The sequence below is a fragment of the Mus musculus genome, chromosome 7, assembly GCF_000001635.26.
Source record: "Mus musculus strain C57BL/6J chromosome 7, GRCm38.p6 C57BL/6J".
Classification (NCBI taxonomy): Eukaryota; Metazoa; Chordata; class Mammalia; order Rodentia; family Muridae; genus Mus; species Mus musculus.
In genome coordinates, this window is record NC_000073.6 from 39,660,324 (window position 1) to 39,682,425 (window position 22,102).

Consider the following 22,102-nt stretch of genomic DNA (forward strand, 5'->3'; position numbering starts at 1 on the left):
CCTAAACACATCAGACACAACAGAATACTTTTTGTTCCAGTATTAAAAACTGACATTCACAAACATTTTAAAGAAGCTTTTCACTAGTAGAAAAGAAAGTGGGAAAAAGCCTCGAGCACATGGGCACAGGGAGAAATTCCCTGAACAGAACACCAATGGCTTATGCTCTAAGATCAAGAATTGACTAATGTGACCTCATAAAATTGCAAAGCTTCTGTCACAGAAAGGACACTGTTAATAGGACAAAATGAGACCCAACAGATTGGGAAAAGATCTTTACTAACCCTACATCTGATAGAAGACTAATATCCAATATATACAAAGAATTCAAGAAGATAGACTCCAGAGAACTAAATAACCCTATTTAAAAATGGGGTACAGAGCTAAACAAAGAATTCTCAACTGAAGAATATTGAATGGCTGAGAAGCACCTAAAAAATGTTTAACATCCTTAGTCATCAGGAAAATGCAAATCAAAATAACCCTGAGATTCCACCTCACACCACACACCAGTCAGAATGGCTAAGATCAAAAACTCAGGTGACAGCAGATGCTGGTGAGGATGAGGAGAAAGAGGAACACTCCTCCACTGCTGGTGGGATTGCAAGCTGGTACAACCACTCTGGACATCAATTTGGTGGTTCCTCAGAAAATTGAACATAGTACTGCTGGAAGATCCAGCAATAACTATCCTGGGCATATACCCAGAAGAGGTTCCAATTTGTAATAAGGACATATGATCTTCTATGTTCATAGCAGCCTTATTTATAATAGCCAGAAGCTGGAAAGGACCCAGATATCCTTCGACAGAGGTATGAATACAGAAAACGTGGTTCATGTACACAATGGAGTACTACTCAGATATTAAAAACAATGAATTAATGAAATTCTTAGGCAAATGGATGGAACTAAAAAATATCATCCTGAGTGAGATAACCCAATCACAAAATAACACACATGATATGCACTCACTGATAACTAGATATTATCCCAGAAACTAAGAATATCCAATATACAATTCACAGACCACATAAAGCTCAGGAAGAAGGAAGACCAAAGTGTGGATACTTCGGTCCTTCTTAGAAGAGGGAACAAAATACACATGGAAGGAGATACAGAGACAAAGTATGGAGCAGAGACTGAAGGAAAGGCCATCCAGAGACTGCTCCATCTGGGGATCCATCCCATATACAGTTACCAAACCGAGACACTATTGTGGATGCCAAGTAGTGCTCACTGACAGGAGCCTGATATAGCTGTCTCCTGAGAGGCTCTGCCAGTGCCTGACAAATACGGAGGTGGATGCTCTCAGGCAACCATTGGACTGAGCACAGGGTGTCCAATGGAGGAGCTAGAGAAAGGCCACAAGGAGCTGAAGGGGTTTGCAGCCCCATAGGAGGAACTACAATATGAACCAACCGGTATCCCCCCAGAGCTCCCAGGGAATAAACCACCAACCAAAGAATACACATGGAGGGACCCATGGCTCCAGCCACATATGTAGCAGAGGAGGAGATACAGAGGATGTACCTTGTGGGACATCAATGAGAGGAGAGGACCTTGGTCCTGTGAAGGCTCGATGCTCCAGTGTAGGGGAATGACAGGACAGGGAAGCAGGAGTGGGTGAGTTGGTTGGGGTGGGGATGGGATAGGGGGTTTTCAGAGGGGAAACAAGGAAAGGGGATAACATTTGAAATGTAAATAAACAAAATATCTAAAAAAACCTCTTTTACATAATCATGATAGTAATCTTTAATTAAAAAAAATCTCTAAGTAATCACTATCTTGACTCAGATTGTTCATAGCTATATTCAGAAATCACTCCCTGGGCCTGATAAATATTGTTTATGAGTTTTTAAAATGTGCCTAAACACACATTAATTTTAAAAACTGATTTAGCCTGGCCCCTTTTTTTCTCTTAGTCAGAAACTATAATCTTGAATGCCTCAACAAAAATTCTGATAAAAGGAAAAATAATGGGACCGTAACAAATGTCTTAAAATTTGTCTTTAAATGGGAAAAAGTGTTTAAAGAACACATGGGACTTTCTAAAATTTCTTTAACAAACTACCTTGGGAGCTCAATTCAAAAATAGAACTTGATGTACTAAAACACATTTTAGTGCAGCTCCAAACATCTTCATAAAGCAATTTGCAGGGATGATTCTGGATCAGAAGTGTTATTCCTTGTGTATCTACATTGTGTGTGCATGCTTCTTCTCGGTTGTCGTAACTGTCTCTGTCATTTACTCCTGAGTAGCAGTCACACCCATCCTGGCTGCCACTGTAGTCTCTAGACTGCCCATACCATATCCAAATCCTCCAGGCTGACTGTCATATCTTCCACGTCCATATCCCTGGTCTCCACCACCTCTAGAGTAGCCTTGACCATGCCTATGGGTCCCAAAGGCACTCCCTCTGGTTCCCCTGGCAGACTTGCCTACATGGTTGACATGGGTTTGGCGCCCATCAAGGGACTCTCCATTCATGGCTCTCATCGCATCCAAGGCATGCTCTGGGGTTGTGAAGGTATTGAAGCCAAAACCCTGGGATCTTTGAATCTCCTAGTTCTTGACAACAACTACCTCAGAGACAGGCCCAAAGTGGCTCAAGTGGTCTTCAAGTGCCTACTCCTCAGTGTTGAAGTTGAGCCCTCCCATGGAGAACTTCCCTTCTTCAGAAGAAATGTCAGAATGCAAGTCCTGGAAATTAGAAGTCAGAAGACCGCAGAGACAACAAGCTCTAAAGAGAACTTTCAAATTTCAATAGTAGGGACATTTTTTTCCCTTGAGTTCGAAGTCTCAGATAGCTCAAATTTAGCTTTGTGAATTCTAAGAACTGGGGGATTTTTATATAAAAATGGGGTTCAACTGTGGAGCTTAACAAGAAGGTAGGCTTATCATTAAACACATGTCTCCCTTGTCCAAAATTGAAGGGCACCTCTTTAAAGTTGCAAGGTGCCTCAGTGCTGCACTGCCCTTTCTCAGTCTGCCACATTTGTCATCCGTAGTTGCTTGTTACTGCTGTTTTTATGTTGTCATCTTGAGTATAATAATATCATGCAATTAAATGACATAACAGGTCTCAAAGTCCCGGACACTGGTTAGAATAGTTGAGTTGATGATTGATGGAACACTGAAGTAGTTTGTGAGAATTAAGAAAGACAATAGATAACTAAATTCAGTGGCTGCTGACTAACTACATTTTCTCATTTTAGGGGAAGATATTTGTACAGTACTAGATTATGTCTGCAGTTCTGAAATCGATCCTCAAAGGCAACAGTTAATCAATTGTACTTCAGGAAATAAGGCAATAAGATAAGAGCTAAGTACAGCAGCTCCAAGGAGCTCATGTTGAAATCTTTAAGCCATTTTTTAGTTTGTTGAAAAGAAAAGGGAATTAATTGAGTACAGAAGAAGTGATGAGAAAGTGGTGTGAGGATGGAAATAATGCTTTCTAGGAGCTGGGGAAACAGCTCAGTGGTTAAGAGCATGCTTTCTAGAGGACCTGGGTTCAATTCCCAGTATCCACATTCAGGCCCACAACCATCTGTAACTCCAGTTCCAGGGAACCTGATGCTGTCTTCTGATCTCGTGGGGGAACCAGGCATGCACATGGTATCTGTAGATGCCCGCAAACAAAACATTCATACACATCAAGTAAAAATAATAAATCTTAGGAAAAGAACATTCTAAATGTGGTGACTACACAGGAAAGTACTTGCCCACCAGACATGGGCTCTGGGGTTCCATCTTAGCAGTGCATGTTCACAAAACACACGATCCAGATATCAGGGGCATGGCTTCAGACGCTTTAACAGAGTGTAATGCTAAGTATCAAGAAAGCTACTTGCATATTAGTGACAGTCAGAGCCCAGAACCATGGGTTCACCAAGAGTTAAAGGTGCTAGCACAGGACTGTAGGCTGCCTTATTCAATGTTTTCTTACTACATCTTCCTTTTATCCAGTACATCATATCCACCAGTGTATTAGTTACCCTTCTGTTTCCGTGATTAAAATACCTTGACCAAAAAAGCAACTTAAAGAGGTAAGGGCTTATATTGGCTTAGGGTTCCCGAGAGACAGAGTTCATCATGGCAGGGGTCTGGAGCAGGAAGATGACTGATTCCATTTTCGTTCACACACAGGAAACAGAGCTATAGAACAGGAAGTGGTGTGAAGCTATAAGCCCCCAAAGCCTGACCCGAGGGACATACTTTCTACAGCAAGGCTTTAGCTCCCAAAGGTTCCACACCCTTCTCAAACTGCCAGCAACTGGGGACCCAGTCTTCAAACACAGTCTCTGGGGGGACCTTTCTCATTCAAACCACACAACCTGCCAAGAAAAAAGTTACATGACACATTGACCAACAAGGAACCAATTTTGATGGGATGGAATAAAAAAAATTAGAACCACAACCAAGTAGGAGGGAAAAGCTAGCCATGTCAGACCAGATCAAAAATTCAAGGAAAGACACCTTCCTCCCCCAAAGTGCAACCAGTATGCCAATCATCACCCACTGAAGATTAAACCTAAGACTCCACACACATGCTAAGCAAGTGCTCCTCTCCCACTGAGCTATGTTCCTATCCCTTTCACTTACATTTTTTCACAGGGTCTCAGTAAGTTGCCCAAGTTGGCCTTGAACTCACTCCCATTTGAAGCCCTGAGTAGCTGGGGTGACAGGTCTGTTTTGCCCAAGGCCAGATGCTAAGTATTTTAATAGAAAAAGGAAAGAGTGAAAAGAGCAGATGGACACTGTAAGCAAAGAGGGGGAAATTATAAGACTACAAAGATATAGTTGAGGTCAAATACCTGATGCAGGTCTTAGATAAACATCAATCAAGGGCCTCGGGGGTTGGGGGTGTGGAGCCTGCTTTGTATATCTGGGTCACATGACCTTGTTTGCCAAGGCTCCCAGGAAGTTGGAGCTTTGGAGGGAGACCAGCCTATTATCATACCTCATTACCCGACCCCTGTGGTTGGCTTAGAAATGAGCCATGACCCAGCCACAACACAACAGATACTGCCAGGCTTTTGCTGGTAAAAGAGATTTTGCTATTTTTTTTTCTTACTGTAGTTGAGTAGCAAAGGTTGCTACTTTAATGTTGCTGTGCCATGTTGGGGAAGGAAAATGAAGACGGGGCATATTTTCTTGTAACAGAGCTCTACTTAGTAAAGTGTGCTTTAAAAAGAGAGATGGAGTGAGGAGGGAGGAAAGGAGGCTGCCCTGATACAGCTACATCACTTTGATGTAATTGGCTGTCATATACACCAACAAAATCCATCTTGGGCTAGTGTTTTTCTTATTTATATTTGGAAAGTATCCTGAAAATCACCACACAGAAAATTAAAAGGACGCTGAAGCCTCTCCCTAGTTACCTTTAAAAAGTCTCTTGTTTAACATTCTGCAGCCTCTTTACTATTGTCTTACTGGGCTGGGGCAGTGTTAAAATGTCCACGCTTGGTTAGGAACAACGTTTCTCTTAAGACCTTTGAGCTTCTGTCTGTGGAGATTTGGGGAAGAAATCTGACATTAAATGATTGATGGGATGTAGCTGTCAGACTGCATATGTCATGAGCTTGGAGTGGGTTGCCTTGTGCTTCCTACATCCTGTGTTTCTGGCAAATTAACTCAGTGCTTGGCTGAGTTAAAGGGACAATGATTGACAGGTGTCGGGTGCTTGGGGATCATTGTAGTCATGTGGTTTTCTCCTTGTCCAGTTTTGATCTGGTGAGTAATTTAGGGCAGAGGGGTCCATCTCACTCTGGTAGCATCAAGACTCCCACATTTCTCAGCCCCCACAGCATATAAGTGATAACTGGAGACTCTAAGCAGAAGGCACACAACCTTCTTTGCTACAGGTGACATTTGATTCACCAGTAATGTTTTCCTCATCATTTTATATTTGTCTTTATCATTTTTACCAACATGAGCTGATGGTGAAAGTTGTCTGCCCAGGAGAACAAATGTTGACCTTTTATCTAAGCGAAAGTCTTTTTTTTTTTAAGTATGTTAAGCACCAACTTGAGTTTTGTTATGATAGTAAGACACTCCAAGGAATACACCTTGCAGGTAGGTCTGTTTTAGGCTTATTTCAATTAGGAATCATAGGCTGTAAGTTTTTAGTATAATTTGCTTTAAAGTGTCACTTTGAGTCTTTCTAAAGCAAAGTGGCTAATTAATCTGCAACTCCCCCCTCCCCCTTACCGTAACAATGTATCTACTTTCTGCCTCCCATAGGTATGAGGAGAGATCTATCAGACATCCAAAATTCAGCCTTATACTCCCTTTTAATAGTCTTTAGGTGGATCTGAAGCAGTCTCCTTTACTGACCTTCAGTGAGGGCCTTAGTATCTGTACAACACAGCCAAAGAAGAACATGGGCTTGCAAAGGAGGGTAGCCTGTCAAGGAATGCCTTTATCAACATCTAACTTTTAGAGGACAGTTGGAGCTTGCCCACGGCTGCATCTGGCAAAATTACTCCTAGGTACCTAGAACGAACCTAGGATGCACTACAGAGACTTTGAAAAAGACAGAGAGGGATCCCTCACTAATGTTAGCTGGTAGATGCAGGGTTTGTCTTACGCTGGCGACAGCCTGTTAAAATGTGTTCTACTGTTGCTGTGATGAAATACTGACCAAAAACAAACTTTGAGGAGGAGAGTTCATTTTAGCTTACATATTATAGTATGTCATCCAGGGAAGCCAAGGTAGGAACTCATAGAAAATTCAAAATGTCTGTTAGTGACTTATCTCCTTGCTCTGACGAGATCCTTGGCCTCAAGAAAAGAATGGTTTGTTTTCATTTATAACTGGAGGGGAAGTCCATCAGAGAGAGAGAGAGAGAGAGAGAGAGAGGGAGAGAGAGAGAGAGAGAGAGAGAGAGAGAGAGAGAGAGAGAGAGAGAGAGAGAGAGAGAGAGAGAGAATGTAAATCTCAAAGAATGTCTTTGAAAGCATTTAGCCCTGTCAGGACCCCAACTATTTGTAATGTGAAACTGCTCTAAAGGCCCATGTAAGAATGGTACAGTGCTGTAAATAAAATGGGCTGAGATCCCTGGGTGCTCGTCGTTTCTGGTGGCCCTTAATAAGGAGGTCAGTCCTAAACCCCTGTAAGCCAAATGTCAGAAGCAACAGTCACAGGGATTGACTTCCTGCTCTTTCCTTCAAAACACTTCCATTCCAAAACATACTTTTAGAAGAGAAAATATTTATGTAAAAAGATATTTTAAACTCCTTTTAAAGTCGGTGTTCCAAAAACATGTCTAGTCGGAAAGGCTTCCTTTGGGGACCATTTTAGAAGAGTTGGAGCTGGGATTTCTGGAAATCTGAGCTGGAAGGCCTTCAGGGACTCCTGTGAGCTACAGAATTGTAATTCAGAAGGACCTTTCTGCAAACTCTACAAAAGAAGATGGATAAATACAGGAACTAAACTCCTTGTTTGTCCCGCTCCTCACTCCTATCTGCCCTGGGAATTTTTAGAGAGTCATAAGCTTTTAAACAGTTTAGTTTCTGTGTATGAGTGTTTGCTTGCTCGTGAAGACCAGGAGAGGATACCAGATCCTTCTGGAACTGAAATTGCAGATCATTGTGTGTCACCGTGTGGGTACTTGATCCCAGGAGCCCAGGTATTCTAGAAGAGCAGTTTAACAGTTGAGTCATCTTTCTGACCCTTCATCAGTAGCTTTTAGAGTTGATTATATCAACTTTGTGTGAATCCAAGGAAATGACTGGCTGGCCTTTGGTACTTTCAAACACTAGGGGAGAGAGGGAGAGAGGGAGAGAGGGAGAGAGGGAGAGAGGGAGAGAGGGAGAGAGGGAGAGAGGGAGAGAGGGAGGGAGAGAGGGAGAGAGGGAGAGAGGGAGAGAGGGAGAGAGGGAGAGAGGGAGAGAGGGAGAGAGGGAGAGAGGGAGAGAGGGAGAGAGGGAGAGAGGGAGAGAGGGAGAGAGGGAGAGAGGGAGAGAGGGAGAGAGGGAGAGAGGGAGAGAGGGAGAGAGGGAGAGCCTGAGGTCTGTGTTCTGAACTCAATGCAAATATAGTATATTACCTTGGTATTCCCACTGAGATGGCTAGACCCTGTTGCTCTGAGTAAGCTCTTGGGGAAAGGCTTCCTGGAGTTTTCCCTTGTTCTAGGAAAAAAAAAATCGGAAACATGTCACAGCCAGTGGCAGAAATGTCAGCTAGGGCAGACTGGACAGTTGGCATTGACTGGCTCTATCATCTGAGCCCTGGACAGATACGGTTATTATCATTGTGTTATGGTATCATTGTATCATTGTATCATTAGGTCATTGCTGTTTTGCTTTATTTGGAAGACAGAGTCTAACTATATAATATGTAGACTTACTAGAACTCACTCCTCCATACAACTTTCAGTGGTCTTGAGGGCTCCTTAGGCCTCAGCTCTTCCCCCCCTATATTTTTTTTCATTTACATTTCAAATGCTATCCTGAAAGTCCCTATACCCTCCCCCGCCCTGCTCCCCTACTCACCCACTCCCACTTCTCGGCCCTGGCATTCCCCTGTACTGGGGCATATAAAGTTTGCAAGACCAAGGGGCCTTTCTTCCCTCTCTTCTCTCTTATTTTTCTCTTCCCAATGATGGCCAACTAGGCCATCTTCTGCTACATATGCAGCTAGAGACACAAGCTCTGGGGGTACTGGTTAGTTCATATTGTTGTTCCACCTGTAGGGTTTCAGGCCCCTTCAGCTCCTTGGGTACTTTCTCTAGCTCCTCCATTGGGGGCCCTGTGTTCCATCCTATAGATGACTGTGAGCATCCACTTCTGTATTTGCCAAGATACAATTTGTAAAACACAAGAAAATCAAGAAGAAGGAAGACCAAAGTGTGGATACTTTATTCCTCCTTAGAATAGGGAACAAAATACCCATGGAAGGAGTTACAGAGACAAAGTTTGGAGCTAAGACGAAAAGATGGACCATTCAGAGACTGCCCCTCCCAGGGATCCGTCCCATAATCAGCCACCAAACCCAGACACTATTGCATATGCCAGCAAGATTTTGCTGAAAGCTTTTTTTCTCTACTCTTGGAAACTTCTACTGGGAACAGAAAGCTAAGTCAACACTGATTCATGGTGGTACTGGGAACTGAGCTGATAGCTTCACTATACCAGCGATTTCTACTGTAGTCTATATTTCTGCTTCCCCTTCTATACCTTTATTTTTTTTTTAATTTGGAAAAAAAAAGTCTTAGTCTGGGCTTGAACTTACTCTGGACTCCAGGTGGGGGTTGAATCTGTGATCACTTCAGACCCTAGTAGTACAAGGGCTGGAAAACTGTTGAAGGAAGACCCCAGACTCAGATAGTATGCAAAGACAAAAAGAGTGTTTATTCTACAGAAACAAGCAGCATGCAGGGGTCAATCATTCTTCCAAAAGGCCACCTCAGACAAAGGCACATAGGGAACCCGAGGAGCTCTCTGGATGGATTAGGTAACCTTTAATGTGATTGGCAGGGACAAAAGTGGTGACATTAGTATAACTTTGATTGGCTACTATGTTAGTTCTTCTATTTTTAGAAAGCAAGTTAGGTAATGTAAATTTTCATTGGTGGATGCTAGGGAGGTCACAAGGGTCGGGTTCTGATTGGCTTGTGCCAGGTGGTCAGTGGTCTGCATTCTTATATTAATGAATGTTTAACTACAGGATGAGATAGGGCTGCCCAACACAGATGACCCATCCTGAGATAAGATATTTTCCCAATCTTGTGGTCATTTCCAGGCTATTCTTGAGGAGGGATTTTATGACCTTATTTTGGAATTTATTGTCTGTTCCTGGAGCTGGTGACCTATGATCTAGTTCCTGGGATTGGTGGTCTGTTCCTGGAGCTAGTGACTTATGACCTAGTTCCTGGGACTTATGGCTTTCTTGATGAAATCAGACCTGGTCCTAAAATTGAGACAAATGGGGTTTATGTCATCCTTTTAGTAGTTGGTCTGATTCTAGTCATATTATCAGTTCAAACTTAGTAAGATGGTCCCTCTGGGATAACTTTTATATAAACGCAGAGTCATTCTGATAGCACCAGCCTAGTCAAACTTCCACTGGCCTTATCAATATACTCAGCAACTGTCATGGGCTTATACTTTGTCTTAGGGTTTTACTGCTGTGAACAGACATTCTGACTAAGGCAAGTCTCATAAAGGTCAACATTTAATTGGGGCTGGCTTACAGGTTCAGAGGTTCAGTCCATTATCCTCAAGGCAGGAACATGGCAGCATCCAGGCAGGCATGGTACAGGCAGAGCTAAGATCTTTGTCTCAAGGCTGCTAAGAGAATACTGGCTTTCAGGCAGCTAGAATGAGGGTCTTAAAGTTCATGCCCACAGCAACACACCTACTCCAACAAGGCTACACCTACTCCAACAGGGCCACACCTAATAGTGCCACTCCCTGTGCTGAACATATACAAACCATCACACACTTGTATCACATGATCCTACCAAGAGCCCAGGGGCTAAAGGACTGTGGGCATAGATGGACAGTGGAATGAATGTTGAAAGACTATCCTTCCATGTCACTACACACATGCTTAGTGTAGAACAAAAAGAGGCATTTCATCACAGTTCCTTACTAGTTACAGTTTCATTACAGTTCTACAGATGGCCCCATGCTTCCATTAACAGGCTGATGATAGGTATCATGTTCTTATGAGGTCATTTATGCACATCACCAAATTGTCCTCTTTCGTATTGCTATACATTGGGTATGGTTTCTTCTTACTAATACATATATGCTTAATACCATTTAATATTGATACAGTGCTCTGAAGAGTGAGTGTCAGATGAACATAGACTATTTAGTCATCTCTGTGTTTGGTTTGGAATAATGCAGATTTGTGAGAGAGATAAGTGATGAGAACCTGGTACAAATTTTGAGGAAGAAAAAAGAGGGATATGCCCTATCCTCAATGAAAATGCCAGGATTGTCATATCCAAGGAGGACAAGGTTCCACTCATATCTTCTCAGTCATGGTTTGTTGCCCTCTGACAAATTAAACTTTCCCATGTGTTGGTGAAACCTCATTACCAGTGATGTGTAAAATAAGCAACAAGGGCCGATCTGGGGCCCAGCTTGGAAGATAACAAAGATGTCACTGGCAGAGACTCAAGTCCCTCCACTGGTGCCACTTCCTGTAAGAGGTTTGAAAGGATGACAAGGTTAGGGCTGCTATTACTGTTCTAATAGCTGAACAGTACAAGAAAAAAAAGAAATTGCAGTCAAAGATATCTGCAGTTCAAAATAGGGCCAAGGGGCATTATTCAGCCTGTTTCAGTGTTAAATGCCACAGTTTGCGGAGAAGGAAGCCAAAAGGAAAAAAAAAGACCATTAATTATTAATACAATGCTGGCCTTAACTATGATTTTCACAGAGAACTAAGCTGAGGGAAGGTCAGTGATTAGGGGAAAGGGCAAGGCTTGTCAGCAATGATCAAAAGCTCTTGCCGACTTTGCTTCTTGTCATGGTGAAGCAAAGCAGAGGTGGTATACAAAGACCAAGACAAGTAAAATAGAAATGAGAAAAGGCTTTCATTTGGATGGAGCACTAGGCTAGTGTGGAATTCTCTGGCCTCCTGCCTCAGGTTCTTGGGTGTTGAGATTATAGGCGTGCGCCCCTACAGATCCATAGACTCTGTGACCCACACATGATGGGGTACAGTAATTCTAATGGATGGAGAGACTGATCCCCCTAAGCTTCAGCACATTAAACTGCACCCCACCCTTCCTATCCACACCCAAACACATCTCCAGTCCAAGGAACAAATCATGCCAAGGTAGAAACTTACCCTGAAGGACCTGCACTTTCCTCTACTAGCATAGGAGGAAACGTGCAAGTGCGCGCACATGCACACACACACACAAATACACGCATGCATGCATGCACCTCAAGTGCATCTGCCCATTTTTCAGAAGATCTGTAAAGGCAATTTTCCCCTGTCCCTCATAGTGGTCCCTTCCTCAGTTTAGTTTTTTTGTATACCAACATTTTGTTACCTATTTTTGATGTAGAACAAATATGGTCCTTCCATCTGTGAGTTTACGACTACTTTATGGTCTGGTTAGAAGTTACCACAGGGCAAATGTGGGGAATAAAATATGAAGTAAGAAAAGATGAGGTACAACAGCTCCATGTTGAACATGATTTTGTGAAGATTTTATGAAGAGCTGCAAATATCTCTTAGAAGCCCATCACCGAGAATGACTGTATAATTTAAGTGAAATATCTTTATACAATATTTATTTTACTTTTTGTGTATAGGTGTTTTGTCTCCGTGTATATCTTTGCACAGTGTATATGCCTGGTGCCTGTGGAGGCCAGGAAATGGCATCAGGTCCCCTAGAACTGATATTCTAGGGGACCCTTAGTTACAGATATTCTGTGAAGCAACCTGTTGTTGCTAGGAATTGAACCTAGTCCTCTGCAAGAGCAGTCAATGCTCTGAACTGCTGTGATGTCTCTCCAGCCCACTGAATAAAGTATCTTTATGAAAGCCTTTTGTATCTGGCATTTTCATCTCTAATACATGTTTCATGTGGGTAAGTTAAATGTTATTGAACACTTTCTCTTCCTCTATTGAGACAAGCATATAATTTCCTGACTTGTTAATGTGGTGACTATACTAATAGATTTTTTTTTTTTTTTGATTTGCACTCTTTTTATTTCTGAGGTAAAGGAAGTCTTAAATTAGATGTGGATGGAAAAATTTATACCTTATTCTGAATTCTGCATCAAAATGAATTACACAACCTCATACTGGTGGTCTCTAGTGTATTAAATGTTTTATTTTAGAGGATTTGTTATATGTATATATTTTACAGTTTCCATTATGGTTACATTTTTATTATAGTTTTAAATAGTGAAAGATAATACTTCTAGTATGAAATTTAAATTTGTTCTTTCCTCAAGTTGGTTGCAAGATATGAAATTCGACGTTTTCCTTCTTACTGGATATCAGTCAGGTCAGGCTAGTGTGGATCACGGTATTTAAAAAGATACCTAAGGGATCTCCCCTCTGCATGACTGAGGAACAACACTTGTCTTGTCTTCCTGAGAAAACCAACTAGATCAGTTATCAGGCACTGACCAATCTACAGTACAGATCTCTAGTGACCAAGAGGCATGGCAGGGTGCCTGCCCCACAGTGCACACAGCTTTTTAAATAGAGGCTCTTTTCAGTTGCAGTACATGAAGGTAACACAACCGTGTCAACTCTCCATGGAGGCAGTGAGTCAAATTGTACATTACTAAGCTTGTAGGCAGGGATCTGAAGGGATCTGAGCCAGTAGGGAGAGCAGAATTCTGCCCAAGAGTTCAGTGTGACTTCTTTGCATAATCTGGAGCTTTGGCTACAGGGACATAATCACCTCAACTTTCCAGGCGTCCCTGCTGGCTCCCTTCTGGGTTCCTCCAGAAAGAAGGCTGTGCTGTCCATCCTTCGCTGACACCTAACTCGGGCTTTTTGCGTTTACCAAACATGGCTGTCTAGATTGTGGTGAGAATTCTTGGGTGATGATCTTCTCTGAAGACTACATAATCTTTCAATATTTTTTCAATTTATTTATTTTAATTTTGTGTATGAATATTTTTCCTCTTTATATGTACACATATCACATACATTCCTGGTGTCCAAAGAAGTCCAAACTGATGTTGCAGATGTTGGATGGTGAAGGCTGGGCACGAAATCCAGGTCCTCTACAAGAACATCATGCACTCTTAACCTCTCAGCCATCTCTCCAGCCCTTATGTAGTCTTATTTATTTTTTCATGTTTGGAGATTCTGCAGGACAAACCCAGTGCCTTGTACATGTTATGCAAATACTCTGCTCCAGAGTCACATTTAGCACATTTTTTGTTGTTCTGGTTTTGTTTGTTTGTTGTTGTTGACACAGAATGATCCTGAGTGGCCTGGTACTCACGATTTGCCTCTGTCACTCAAGTGCCGAGGTTACAGGTCTGAGGCAATACACTCAGCTAGCTGGATAGTGGTTTTTGTTTGTTTTGTTATTGTTGTTTAATGTCTTTCTAGGGTGGAGGTTAGACCTCAGTCTTATTTGCTAAGCGTGCATGAAGACCTTGCTTGTGATCACTGACATGAGGGGCAGATAGAGAGGGAAAGAGAGAGCAATCTTCTCTTATAACACAGTAGAGGAAACTGTTATCTGTACCTGTGGACTCTGTTTATCTGTCTCTGATTCACTTACGATTACCTGGTGCTACCTCACATAGTTACACATTTGTTTTAGGTTTTTATGTGTAAGGGTGAATTATCTGCATGTGTATCTGTATCACCTCTATGCCTGGTGCCTATGGAGGCCAGAAAAGGGGACTGATGCCCCTAGAAATGATGTCACAGACCCACAGCCATTTGCATGCTGGGAACTGAACCCCTCTGCAAGAGCAGCTGGTGATTTTTAAACACTGAGACATCTCCCAGCTACTAGATGCTTCCTTGTTAGTTGTCTGCTTACCCAACTATAATTAAGTTCTTTAAATGTGTGAACCTTGTTCTAGCCCCTGGGGTTACAGCAGAGATAGACAGCTACATCATAATAGTGTATCTTATGAGTCAAATTGAGTTTATTCTACTTATTATATCCTTAGGAATTATGAATTTTGTAGTTATGGAACACTCTATTCCTATCTTAGTTTCAATATTTTCTCAGCTCCACTGACCTTCACTTTCACACCTTTCAACAAAACACCTTTACAAAAATGTTAACTGATTCCAAATGGAGCTGGAAACCAGGACCAGTGTCTTTCTGCTACCGAACAGTGACCTCATGCTCTCCTGAACTTTATGGTTTCACACTCAAGTGCAGCTGGCTAATGGTGTGCTCTACAATGCGTTTTACACCAGACTCTCGAACCCAGCAAGATGGGCCCTGTGAGTATGGGAGTAAGAGTTCAATGAGGCCTGGAGCCTGCCTGGCAAGGATGTGGTTTCACACTCCATCAAGAGGCCAAGGGCTGCTAGAGGGAATCGGCCACCTGCTGAGTGTTCTCTTTGACCTCTGGACCAAGAACACTTTCTCATCTAGCCTATCAGTGACAAGAATGGGCACTTGTGGCTTCGAGTGGGGTATTTTTAAGTTTTCTAGCATCTCCTGCGTTTCTTGGCACACGGTATGAATCATATTACTGGGATAATGAACCATTTAATGGCTTGTGTGTTGATTTATCAGCTGGTGCTGGCGAGGCCAATTTAAAAATATAAAGCCATAAGTCACCTAGTCAAACTGTCCAATAGGCAGAGAAGCCCGGCCCCTTGCCAGTTGCTGCTGTGTTAATCATGATGCTGTTGTTCAGGCTAGCAGAGCAAGGACTAAGGCACCCAGTGCTCTTCCCTGGTGAGGTCATTCATCTAGCTTTGGTTGCAGTGTTTGTTTTGTCCTCATGCTTCAGTTAGAGGGAAAAAACAAAACCTAAGAAATAAGGACATCTCCTTCTCATTAGATCAAGGTCCACCAACCCTGGGTCCCCTGGGATTCCCAGTAAAGTATGAAAAATGGGCAGAGTTCACTGAGCCCTAGTTAAGTCCAAGATAGCGTGGGAGAAATGATACTAAAAGCATTTATGGTACTTTAAGGAGCAACACAGGCCTGACACTGTCAGTTTCATGACCAATCTGGCATGACCATCCTGCAAGGCAGGACCCTCCATTACACTATGTGGATAGCATCATACACCCAGCATGGGTCAGTGAGTGCTTGGTATTTTAGCATGGTAAAGTCCTCAGACAAGTAGCTGCTACTATGTAGAGGCCAGATCCTTGCTGTGTATGCTGATGAGTAAGCTACTGGTCTAATGCACACACACACACACACACACACACACACACACACACACACACACACACACACACACTCAAAATGAGGAAAGCAAATGTGTTGAGATTAGACTGTGTCCTCTCTGAGATACTTTATATTATGTAAAACAGTGATGTGTTTGACTTTGCTTTCAGACTGAGCTTTGTCTTGAGAAACTCCGTTTTTATAAGTAGCTTTTGGCCCCATTTTGATGGTACAAGATAACTTGTGTTCACAGATCCAGATGGATATGCAAACAATACCCAACTATCTGACACCATGCATGCAGCTCAGACTGATAAATGAAAGCTGAATGGTGCCATTTTATAGATTTATTGGGGGTGAACTAAGGTTGTAAGGCCAGATGAGTATATTAGAACAGTATCAGTGAAACCATGCCCTAGACCTTGTTGGGCATAACAGACCAAGGATAAACAATAACTTCCTCACGTGGACCTCGTAAAGAGATGGACATTTAGTAGAGAGATGACAGAGATTTCCTGTCATATGACCACTTGAGTATATGTCAAAGACCAACAGGTAGAGAACTTCTAACTGTCCCTGGGGCTTTGTCTTGATTTAGTCACCATTGTTGATCTAAAGTTGTTGTCCATTTATCCCTTTATCTGGACCTGGTCCTGGCCATTTTCCTTCTTCAGCTAGGTTCAACTCTATAGCTTTACTCTCAATTCTATGGCCCATAATGGCCTGCAACAATAGCATCTTCTGTATGGCTCAGTTTTGGCTCATTATCTAATCACTACAGAGACTCATGCATCCCTACCAGTTTGATTTTGGCTTTTTAGGCTCCTTTGAAACTCCTTGCTTCTTTAATTTTTGTAATCACCCCATGACTTTCATACATAGATAATTAGGTAGGTAGGGGTAGGGGTAGGGGTAGGAGTATAGGAATAGATATAGATAAATGATAAGTAAATCAATAAGTAGATAGATGATAGATAGGTAGGTAGAGAGATAGATGATAGATTTGCCATGTGATATGCCATATATGGTTCAAGAATATCTAACAAACTACTACCACTGAGACTGCTATACCTCATGAATTTACTATTTAATACATTCTGACATTTGAAAGGCACAAACATGTCTGTCTACATTTCTGACAGAGTGGTCAGAGGCTGAATGGATTATGCAAAATCCCCATGAGAACAGCGTATTCCTGACTGTGTCTGTACAAACTGGCTTACCCTCTAGACTTACTGCCTGCTTTTCCAGGATGGGAGATTTATCTGAAATGAAGGAACCACATCTGCTCTTTGAACACAGATGGTGCTAAATGAGCTATTTCTGTGTCCCTGGGCCACTTTGAAGAGCCACAACCAAGAGCATTGGTAAGCGAATGGAAGAAGATGAGTGGGCAGCAGTGAAGCATTAGCAAGGCCCTATTACTATTAGGAATCAAAACGGTTAGCACTAAGTACATGTGTACGTCTTCTTCCTACTGCAGAGCTGTGACAACTCTCTGTGCAGAGCACCTGCTCCTAGCCTCTCCCCACCCCAGCTCCCTCCCACTCCATCCAGTCTGCTTCCTCTCTGCCTTGAAGTACAGAGCTATTGTCAAATATCAGGTGCCATTTCCTATATACACGTGCTAGGCTTTACTCTGTTAGATCTTAAAATAGCCCAGAACACTTGGGCACGTCTTCATTTTGTAAAAAGTAGTACTCACCTAGTATCATTTGAAAAATTTAATTGATTTTAAAAATACCTTTAAAAAATTGGCATATTGTTAGATTACAAACCCTCTGTCTGTCTCTCAAAAATGAAAACCTGCTGTTTCGTAGCCTTACAGCTGAAAGACAAGCTGATATCCAGAAGACATGGCCAGGCTGAAACTTGTAGTTTCCTCTACCCTCTATAGATGACATACGTAGCTAGAGATACAATTTATTGTGTGATATGTACAGTGTGATCTGAAAGTTACTATTAACTCTTGAAACTTCTAAAAGTCAGATATTCCCTCTGTTTCAGGACTTGAAAGTTATCCCTGGAGGTTCTCTCTTCTAACACAGCTCCACTCTGGACTTAGAGACAGCTTCACTTCAGGGCGGCCTCCTAAGGCAACCTCCTCTCTGGTTTTGAAATGAATGCTCTCTCTCTCTCCCTTCAAGGTCCCTCACATGCTGTGGGTGTTATCATCTATCTCTCCTCACTGCTTTCCCACTTCAAGGCTAAATCCTACCCCAATTCCATGCCAAGCTCCTGCAAATGGCACTATGTTGTTCTTCTTTGGGGCTCAAGGACACTTTATTGTGCATGTGTAGCACATTTGGTTGATCTACTCATCTGTTATCCTCAACTTCTCGTTTTTCTTTTTTCCTTCTTTCCGTGTGTGTGTGTGTGTGTGTGTGTGTGTGTGTGTGTGTGTATGTGTGTGTGTGTGTGCACGCACACCCGTGTGTACACACTCTTTCCTTCTTTTGGTTTTCCTGATGTGAAATTATTTATTTCCTGTACTGTCTTAGGTGTGGTTAACCTTCTTGGGTTGGAGCATTCCTTCTAGTATCTTCTGTAGAAATGGATTTGTGGATAGATATTGTTTAAATTTGTTTTTTCATAGTGGTTTGAGCTGACATCTGTGGTCTTTTAGAGACTGCAAGACACCTGCCCAGGCTCTTCTGGGTTTTAGTGTCTCTGTTGAGAAGTTGGGTGTAATTCTAAGAGGTCTGCCTTTAGGTGTTACTTGGGCTTTTTCCCTCATAGCTTTCAATATTCTTTCTTTGTTCTCTTTCTTTGCCCTGTACATTTTGTGCTTTGATTATTATGTGGTAGGAGGGTTTCCTTTTCTGCTCCAATCTATTTACTGTTCTGTAAGCTTCTGTACCTTACCACTGTTTAGTTGGATTTGTAATAGTTTGTTGTCTGCCATGACTCATTTCATCTTTGCTCTAAGAACCACACTAGTGAGTTAAGCAGAATCCTGTGTCCTTTAAGCATGAGAGTGGTGCCCATCTCCACTCTTCTGAAGACTTGATAAGGGGGTTTTATATATATATATATATATATATATATATATGTATGTATGTATATATATATTTTTTTTCTGGTAAGGAAAGGGCATGGAAGACAATCTTGTAGATTTCTGAAGTGCGTCTTACTAGCATACATTGAGGAACCAGTCTGAGGATCCTGAAGCATCACTGGATATTTCCAATGACAGAATCAGGAATCAGAACAATGGCCACCTTGTGGACCCACATAGAGACAGACTTGATCTAGGAATCCTTAATGCCTGTCCTCTGCTACATAGTAAATGTGCACAAGATGGTACACTGGGTACTGAGTAAGATTCTGCTGGTAGAGCTATTGCCCAGAATGTGCAAATAGAACCCAGGTGGTCAGCACAGACTTAATTTGGGCTTGCTCAAATACACAATTTTAGCTGTTGAGTTTTCACACCATTAAGCACAGCTAAGGTTATATTATCCAGTAAAAAATTCCGAGCAGGGCTGGAGGAATGAATTAGCTATTCCAGAAGACCTGGCTTTGATTCCTAGCACCCATGTGGCAGCTCACAACCATCTGTAATATGAGTCCCATGGGATTTAACACGCTCCTATGTTCCTTTTGGGGAACTGAATTCATATGGTGCATGTCTGTGTGTGTGTGTGTACATGTGTACATGCATATGTGTATGTGCATATGTGTGTTTGTATGTGTACCTGTGTGTATGTGTATATATCCAAGCAAAATGTACCTATAGACATAAATAAAATAAATCAATTTAAAATTTTTTCAGAGCAGTTGTCTATGCTTCCTTCATCACAGGTATAACCCTTTAAAAAAACTCATACTTTAGTATTTATTTTGTCTAGATATTTGACTATTTATTGACTGCTTGTCTTTATGTGAAATTGTTAATCATGTCAAATCCTTTGAAGATCTCTCTGTCTCTGTCCTCTCTGTATCTCTCTTCCTCGTTCTCTCTGTCATCTCTCTTGCACCCTCTCTCTCATACTTATTCTCCCTTTCTTCATCTGATGATGGTGTTGGAGTGTGTTTCTTAGTCTGGCAATGAATCTAGTGTCCAGCCCACAGAGAGTATTCAGTGACTTTTGCCTGCTAGTGAGTGGACATCTTATGATAACTTGTCACTTAGCAGACTCTCTTTGGGAAGTGCAGAAGGTGGAGAAAGAATAGCACATGGTTCCTCCCCTCAGGAACTCTGTCAAGGGGAGACAGTGTCAGTTAACTTGGAAAGTGACATTCGCTACAGCTGTAGCTCTCCACTCCAATTTGGCAATAAACTCATAATGAAACAGTACATCCCCTGAGTCCATAAACCTTGAGGTAAAGAGGTAAGCTACTGAGGCAGGGGAGCTCCCCCACAGCCTTTGTGACAGTCCCCTTCTCGGGGTATCCTTTCAACTCTGAGCTTGGGATTGACTAGGTCACCTTGGCGCCCCTTGGAAACACTTCAGTTAACAAACAATGACTGGCAATTGCCTTTCTCTTCCAGCAGTGTCAGTAGCCTGGCAGTTGCCCAGCTGTTACTGAAAATAAGTGTTCTTGAAAGGACATTATACTACCTTGGTGACAATGTTCATTTGGCAAAAATCATACTCCTTCCTTTTCTGCAAAATCTTAAAGTGTTTTCTTTTTTCCTTTATTCTACCCCAAACCTCTAGAAGGAAGGCAGAAGAAAGAATACCATTCCTGTGGCCTCAGATCTTCCAGAGAGCTTTCCAAGGGAGCTCCCCCACAGCCTTTGCAACAGTCCCTTTGCAGTTTACAGAGCCCTTTTCAAAAAAAGTTATGTGTGTAGGTTTTGAGACAGGGTCTCTCTATGTAGTCCTGGCTGTCCTGGAACTCTTTATGTAGTTCAGACTGGTCTTAAACTCATAGGGATCCACCTACCTCTGACTCCTGAGTTCTGGGACTAAAAGTGTATTCAACCATGCCCAGCTTAAATTTTTTTTTTTCTTTTAAAGGGCTATCTAAAATCCTTCCAAGTTCCAAAGTCTACCTGGTCCCCAGTTGTTGTCATTTCTGATGACTCGCTTCTTTGCTTTTCTCCATTCTTTCACAGGAACAGGCTCAGGGATATGTGGAAACTAGCAGGGACTGATTTGTGTATACCACTCCCCAATTCAGTAACCCTGCGTAAGTGGTAGAAATGGTGGGAACATTATACCATAAGAGTTGGCAAGTACTACAAATAAAGGCTTCTTTCACCACCCTGTCCAGTGCTCTTCAGCATACTACTCAAATAGCCCACTGATATTTGGCTTGCTCAACTGGTCCTTCAATCCAACATGACTCCTTATTATTATTTTTTTATTTCCAAATCTTTTTGTTCTTTATCTCACATGATTACCATCTTAAGTCCCTGTTATATTGCTGTGAAGAGACACCATGAACAAGGTTACTAATAAGAGGAAACATTTAATTAGGTGCTGCTTACAGTTTCAGAAGTCCATAGTCATCATGGCAGGGAGTGTGGCAGTAGACAGGCAGACATAGTGCTGGAGCAGTAGCTGGGAGCTTACACTGTAATCTACAGATGGGAGGCAGAGGCATCCCAACTGATACGGGCTTTTGAAACCTCAAAGCCTACCTACCACCAGTGACACATCCTTCAACAAGGCCACATCTCCTAATCCTTCCTAGATAGTTTCACCAAGCATTCAGCCAAACATTCAAATATGTGAATCTATGGGGACTGCTCTTATACAAACCACCACACTTACCCACTCTGAAAAAAAAAAATGTCCCTGACCATTGCTTAATGTGATTGTTAAAATATAATTCTAAACATGCTGAACATATATGTTCATTTGCTTATAATACCCATGTGTTGTCATTGTGTTTACCACATTAATGACAAGTCCAATTCAGAGAGGGAATATGAGCTGCTGAGACTTTATAGTCAGCAGAAGCAAAAGAAGTCACACGAGGGAGTCTCACTTGAGAGATTGCCCAGGTCAGACTGTGAGAGATTATGACTTTGAATGATGATTGATATGGAAGGGCTCCACCCAACAACACAGTGCCTAGGTAGATGTGTCTGGTCTGTATAAGAAAGCTGTATTGCCTCAGAGAATGTGTTGGTAAGCAGGGTTCCTCCCAGTTTCTGCTTCTGGTTCCTGCCTTGAGTCACTGCCTTTCACTGCAAGCTGTAAAATGAAATAAACCTTTTCCTCCCCTATCTGTATTTGGTCAAAGTGCACAACTGCAACACAAATCAAGGAGAGGTGGAGGGCAGGCAGGGGAAGTATAACACAATGGGGGTGGGCATGACCCTGTTTCG

General features: G+C 42.2%; 1 pseudogene; it reads right to left on the reverse strand.

The window, feature by feature from the left end:
* Positions 1 to 2,048: 2,048 nt before the first annotated feature.
* Gm2021 lies at positions 2,049 to 5,899 on the reverse strand (annotated as a pseudogene).
* Positions 5,900 to 22,102: the final 16,203 nt, after the last annotated feature.